Genomic DNA, 7534 nt, shown 5'->3' on the forward strand with positions numbered 1-7534 from the left:
AATCCCAAAAGTCAGCAAAAATGGCCTCTGAAACTCAGAGTTTTTTTACTTAAGCCAGACTTCCCTCCCTCTTTCCCTTCCTTCTCCCTCCCTCTCTCCCCCTTCTTCCCTTCCCCCGCCTCTCTCTCTTTCCTTTCTATATAATTCTTTCCAAGAAGTTTGGTCATTTGGTTTCTTAGCCCACAATATACTAAAAATCTGAAGGAGTGATATCTAACAGCTTGATAACAGAAAAAGACAGAAGAACTCATAAGCAAAAGTGAAGTACTATATGATACAAACATAGCACTATATAAAGAAAGAAGGTTCATTATGAGACTCCAAATCATTAAGAAAAGGTTTAAATATACTCACTTCTTTTTAAGAAAATAAGAAAATAATATATTTTGGGGAAATTGTTGAAATAAACATTAAAAGTAAGGTTCATATATGATAAATTTAGTACATAAGAAAAATAAGCTTTGTATATACATGTAACATTTCTTCATTCTACAAGTATTTATTAAGCAACTACTATTGCCCAGGGACTATGCTAGACAATGGGCACAAAAAAATGAAAGAGCAACAGCATTCCCATTCAAGGAACTTACAAAGAGAGGAGAGGAAAAGAAGTACATAATATGTTCACAAAAAAATTAAATTCAAAATATGCATAAAGAAAAAACAAAGTAATTTCGAGAACAGTCATTAGCAACTTTGGGGAGCAAAACAAATGTCTTGTAGGTAGTTGTACTTGAGTAAACCTTGACAAATTTAGGGATTTAAAGAGGTAGAGGGCACAAAAACAGGAGATATTTTATAAGAATAATAACAATTAGGATAGCTTGTAAAGGTCTTTAAAAGCCAAACAGAAAAATTGTATGTTAACCTAAAAGAAAGAGGGAGTTATTGGACCTTCTTGAACAAGGAAATGTCATAGTCAGACCTGTGCTTAGAAATAAGTTATATGGAACATGGGTTTGAGAAAGGACTTATTTGAAGCAGCATATCAATTAGAGAGCTATTGCAATAATCGAGGGTCCATTAAGAGCTTGGTGGTAATGTAAGTGATAAGAAAGGCCTAAAAAAATGCAAGAGAAATTGTGGAAGCAGAATCCACAACACTAGACAACTTGTTGACTAGAGGGGAGGTGATAGAGAAAAAACAGGATAGAGTATTTATGTGAACTTCTATGATGAAGAGAATGGTGGTGCCCTCACAGGAATATGGAAACTAGAAAGAGCAGAGAGTTTAACAAACGATTTTGGAAATGTTGAATTTGATATGTTTACAGAATATGATTCTATACCTCAAGACACAGTCAAATATTTGGTTGGTAATATAGAATCGGTGGTCAACAAAGAGACTAGTGATATCTATATAAATGTGAGAATCATCTACATAGAGATGTATCTTACTTGACTTTGACTTGAATTATCTTTAAAATCATAAAATCATAAAGCACACCAATACTGTAGTGGAATTTACAGCAACACTAACCAGACTCTATGTAGAACCAGGTACTAACTAGTAAAAACGATGAATCCCCTGAAGTGATTGTATTATTCAAATTTTTTCTAAATATTTCCTATGGGTTAGAACCAATGACCACCTTTTACATAATTGTAACTTCAAAAGTTTAAATTGAAATACATAAGCTACTTCAGGAGATACATTATTCATGTGACTTGGGATCTATTTATACCATATATTTATTTTTACTCATATTAACAGATAAGAAATAAATTTAAAACATTATATAAAGGCCTCTTGTTCTGATTACACATGCAGCTTTAAAATTGTATACTGGTGGCATTAACTAAACAGTTCAAACTACACTGTCTAACATGAGTTGAATTGATCCTGAAAAAATTAATTATTAAGATGATAAAAAAATTATTTGAGGCAGTAATTCATTTCACATATATAGCAAGGTAGAATGGTAGATACATGGCTAAAATATTAACATTTCTAATTCTAAGTCATGCATTTAGTGGGGGTAGCTATTCTTCATTTTAGGGAAACTCAATAGATAGTATTTTTAACTTACAGAATTTAACTCAATAAAGTTTATTCAATTTCTACTATGTAAAATATTAAAACAAGAAATGAGGATACAGAAATGAACAATGAAGTTTACACGCTCTCAAGTAGCTTATATTGAAGAATTCCTGAAGAACTGGAATCAAGTTTTGAGAAAGTAAGAAATTACCTTATTAACATAATCTTAAAGCAGAAAATTAAAGTTTTTGCCTTCATTACATAGTAAATCATATCAGTGTATAGACTGGTAGAGTATGCTTTTGGTAGAGTATGCTTTTGGGCCTAGTTCCTGAATATATTGTAAATACATAGAAAAAGGAAAACAATGGAAAATTAAGTGATGGCATACAATGTTGGTCCAGAGAGATGGCAAATGGCTCATGGTAAAACAAAATCTTTGAACTAGGAAAGTGTCATAAAGTGGAATTAGGGAATAAAAAACTCTTGGTGGAAACCAGAACACCCAACAGGTATAACTCTGGATTACCACACTGCTTGTTTTACCATAGGATAAAATATATTAAGCTCTTTTTAACCAAAAACCAAGTCACTATTGCACATGTTTTCATGGAAATGCATATGATTGTTTTATGGAAGTTAACCAAAAAAATTAGTGTTAGGTAGAATGATACATTGGGGAAGACTTGGATCTTGAAGGAGTGTGTTCCATTTTCTCAGTTAGACTTCAGAAGCCATTGAGTATAACCTGGTACAAGTAAAAGAATCTCCACCACCAAATATACAATAAATGGTCTACCTGTCTTTAAATAAAGACTTCTAAAGAGTCATAGGGCTGTCTTTGAATCTTGATCATGTATGTGACTAATTATAGCCCTGGGGCAAGTTATTTTACCTTTTCCTCATTTAAAAAGAAAATGGACTTCTTTATTTCACCCACTAAACCTCAGTTTGTGTTAACAAGACCAATCCCCAGCTGTCCTCTAGTCCCTTGCAGACAAAAAGTAGTGAATATCTGCAGGGGCACAAGAACTAAGTTGCTGATATTCTTACTTTTTTTTCCTCTTCTTCCTTCTTCCCTTTATCATCTTTGTAGTTGTAGTCCTTATTGGAAACTGAAGGTTCAGTCAGTCAGACTTTAGACATGGATCACCATGAATGAGGGACTTGCCTTCCTCCAGCTTCATGAAGATGTCAATCACATAGTTCAGGATGCCCCAGGTGTTCACACTTAGGCTGATCTGGCTGACAAAGTCACTGGACTTGAGCTACCAGGTGCCCAGAATGACTTGACTAGCTGAGTTTTTGACTTGGGAGCAAGGCACATATTGGAATTTGAAGTCCTCTGGCCTAGCTAGCAGCCTGCAGCAGCACCACCATGCCAGCTTGTAGCTTTCATTCTGGCCACATCCAGCTGAGAGTCCAGCTTCTGATGGCAATCCATCCTTTGCAGTGCCTTGAGTCCCACTTATTGAGAACATTAATGTTGATGGACATCTGTCCAATTGTCCCCCCCCATCTTCACTCCATCGTGCTCACAAAGGATAATGAGGTCAAAGTCTTCACCAAGGTTCCACCTGTGGTACCTGTGAGCCACCAAAGCAATTTCTTTTTTCTTCATGTCATCCTCCACAAAGAGTTTTGAGTTGGGAAACATATATTTCCTTTCCCTTTCTTAGATATTGTTGGGAGAAGTGATTGATTTAAGTGGCCTCCATGGTAAGGTTACAAGACTAGTTTAAAAAGTTGCCTTCATCCTAGGGGGTCATTGACAGTTTCACTCACAATTAGGAAGTCAATGTCCAAGTTATCCCTTTTTATTATTATTATTATTGCTGAGGCAATTGGGGCTAAGTGACTTGATCAAGGTCAAACAGCTAGAAAGTATTAAGTGTCTGAGATCAGATTTAAACTCAGATTCTCTTGACTTTAGGGCTGATACTCTATCCACTACACCACCTAGCTGCCCCTATCACTTTTTAGTATAAAAGATCTTGGATCCAACACTCTGGACAATATCCCAGGAATAGACTGAGTGCATTCAGCTTTTTGATATAGTCAGGATGGTGACTATGACAAACACGTTGCCCTGAGTCTGTGCTGGTTTGTGGATGACAGCGTTGTAATTGTGATTGTGTGGAAAATACACTTGATGCTCTGAAGAGTCTTCTCTTTATTCCTGGTGATGTGATCTAAGACTTTTTGGTAATATTCCAGGATCCCACAGCACTCAATATTCTGTGACTCTGATGTATAATTTTTCAACATTGCTCCTTGCTTTTAAAACCTTGTGTTGCAATTTTCTTTCCTTTTCCCTAGATGGCAAGTAATCTAATATATGTTAAACATGGCAAAAGTTAATGTTAAATCGAATATATGCACACATATTTATACAATTATCTTATTGCAAAAGAAAAATCAGACAAAAAAAGGAAAAAAATGAGAAAGAAAATAAAATGCAAGCAAACAACAACAAAAAGAGTGAAAATGCTATTTTGGTTTATTTATTTACTTTTTTGGTATAGCTGTTTATTTACAAGACATATCCATTGGTAATTTTTCAGCATTGCCCTTGCAAAACCTTCTGTTCCAACTTTTCCCCTCCTACCACATATCACCATACCTAGATGGCAGGTATACCAATACATTTTAAATAAGTTAAAGTAAATGTTAAATGCAATATATATATATATATATATATATATATATATATATACATTTTTATGCAGTTATGCTGCTGCACACACACACAAAAAAAAAAAACCCCGATTTAGAAATAAAGTAAATAATAACAATTAGGATAGCTTGTAAAGGTCTTTAAAAGCAAAACAGAAAAATTGTATGTTAACCTAAAGGAAAGAGGGAGTTATTGGACCTTCTTGAACAAGGGAATGTCATAGTCAGACCTGTGCTTAGAAATAAGTTATATGGAACATGGGTTTGAGAAAGGACTTATTTGAAGCAGCAGATCAATTAGAGAGCTATTGCTCTCTAAGGAGGAAAACCAAAACTCAAGCAGATAATAACAGAAGGGGAAATACTTTGTTGTGGTCCACATTCATTTCCCATAGTTCCTTTGCTGGGTGTAGCTGGTTCTCTTCATTACTGAACAATTGGAAGTGATTTGGTTCATCTCATTGTTGAAGAGAGCCACATATTTCAGAACTGATCATCATATAATATTGTTGTTGAAGTGTATAATGATCTCCTGGTCCTGCTCATTTCACTCAGCATTAGTTCATGTAAGTAAGTAGTTCAGTAAAATCAAATTATACATGTATTCTTTTGTATATCCACAACAGAAATACAATTCTCAAGAGTTCTTTTTACCTTTTCTGCATCTCTTGAGTCCTATGGTTGGAGATCAAATTTTTTGTTTAGTTCTGATTTTTTCCTTAGAAACAAATGGAATTCATCTGTTTCATTAAATATCCATCTTCTTCCCTGGAAGAAAATGATCAACTTAGCTGCGTAGTTTTTTCTTGGCTGCATTTCAAGTTCTTTTGCCTTTTGGAATATCAGATTCCAGGCCCTTCCATCCTTTAATGTGGAAGCAGCCAAATCTTGGGTGATCCTTATTGTGGTACCTAGGTATTTGAATTGTTTTTTTCTGGCTGCTTGTAATATTTTTTTCCTTAATCTGATAGTTCTGAAATTTGACCACAATATTCCTTGGAGTTTTTATTTTAGGGTCTTTTTCAGAAGGTGTCAGATAAATTCTTTCAATGCCTATTTTACCTTCTGGTTCTATTACCTCTGGACAGTTCTCTTTGATGATCCTGTAAAATAGTATCTAAACTCTGTTTTTCATCATAATTTTCTGGAAGTCCAATAATCCTTAGATTATCTCTCCTAGATCTATTTTCCAGGTCTCTCATTTTTCCAATAGATATTTCATGGTTTTTTCCAATTTTATCATTTTTTTGGTTTTGCTTGACTGATTCTTGCTGTCTCAATGAATCATTAGTTTCTATTTTTTCAGTTCTGATTTTTAATTAATTATTTTCTTCATTAGCTTTTTTTACTTCTTTTTGTATATGTCCAATTGAGTTTTTAAATGAGTTGTTTTACTCTATGGAATTTTTTTCCATTTCACTAATTTTTTTTTTAGTGAACTATTTTCTTTTTCCAATTCACAGATCTTACTTTCTTGTGAATTCTTTATCTTTTCCTGTTCAAAAATCTTACTTTCCTGAGATTTTTTTTACTTTTTCCAATTCACAAATTCCTGCACTTCCTGGGAATTTTTTATCTTTTCCAATTCAGCTTGCAAAGCTTCTCTTTCCTTTCCCCATTTTCTTCTAACTCTCTTTTGAGACTTTTAATGGTCTCTTCTAGGAGAGCGTTATGTAAAGGGGGCCAGGTAACATTCGACTTTAGGGTATTGTCTGGAGACTGTTTGCTATTAGTCTCCTCAGGGTTGCCAACCTGCTCTTTTTCTTTATAAAAGCTACTGATCGTCCTTTTCTTTTCTTCATTTACTTTTTTTAAAAATTATTTTATATATGTCCAATTGAGTTTTTAAATGAGTTGTTTTGTTCTGTGGAATTTTTTTCCATTGAACAAATTTTTTAATAAATTATTTTATTTTTCCAATTCACAAATTCTGCTTTCCTGGGAGATCTTTACATTTTTCATTTCACATTTCAGGGAGTTGTTTTCTTTTTCAAATCTTTCTTTTAATGAGTTATATGTCTTTTCCATACTCTCTTGCAGAGCTTCCCTTTCCTTTCCCCATTTTCCTTCTACCTCTCTTTTAAGATCTTTTTAAAAATTTCTTCTAGGAGAGCCTTGCATGGTGGGGACTAAGTTATATCCCCTTTTGAGGTTTTTGTCTGGAGACTGTCTGCTATTAGTCTCCTCAGGCTTGGAAATCTGTTCTCTTTCATTATAGAAGCTATCTGTAGTTATAACTCACTTTGCTTTTTTACTCATTTTTTTTGGTAAACTCTTCAGGTCTGCCTTTAGGGTAAGGAGTTCCCAAGCTTCCTCTACATGGCAGGAAGGACAGTGGCTGAACAGGCTGTGAACAGGCTGCAAAGAAGCCATGCTACAGGAGAGCGACTGTTCTGCGAAACAGTGACTGCCCTACAAAAAGCGGCTGCACTGTGATCATGCTGAGTCACTTCCAGTGCTAAGTGGGTGTGGCCAGGTCCTGCGAAACTCTAGAGTTTTGGGGTACACTCTGCCTTTTGTGTTTGTGTAACTTCTCTGCTGATCTACTGCTTTGCAACCAGAGCAGAACAGCCAACATGTGGTATAGTCCTCCCCACAAATTCTCTGAGGAGACTTCACTCCATCCCTGGTCCACATGTGCTGGCCTCCATGTTCTTCCTCCATGCTTGTGCTGGCCTCCTCCTGCCTGATTAAGACAGACCTTTTCTGGCAATCTTCCAAATTATCTTCTGCTGGTAATTTGTTGTATTTCCAATATTCATGGATTCTACCAGTCGAGCACTATTTCAGAGGCTGAATCAGTAGCGAGGGTAATAGGGGAGCTCAGAATGAAGCATGTGTCCTCTCTGCCATCTTGGCTCCACTCCCAAAAATGAT

General features: G+C 35.1%; 1 pseudogene; it reads right to left on the reverse strand.

Moving 5' to 3' along the window:
* Positions 1 to 402: 402 nt before the first annotated feature.
* On the reverse strand, positions 403 to 4257 carry LOC111719170 (annotated as a pseudogene).
* Between the last annotated feature and the right edge of the window lie 3277 nt (positions 4258 to 7534).

The sequence above is a fragment of the Sarcophilus harrisii genome, chromosome 2 (genome assembly GCF_902635505.1).
Source record: "Sarcophilus harrisii chromosome 2, mSarHar1.11, whole genome shotgun sequence".
NCBI classification, from domain to species: Eukaryota; Metazoa; Chordata; class Mammalia; order Dasyuromorphia; family Dasyuridae; genus Sarcophilus; species Sarcophilus harrisii.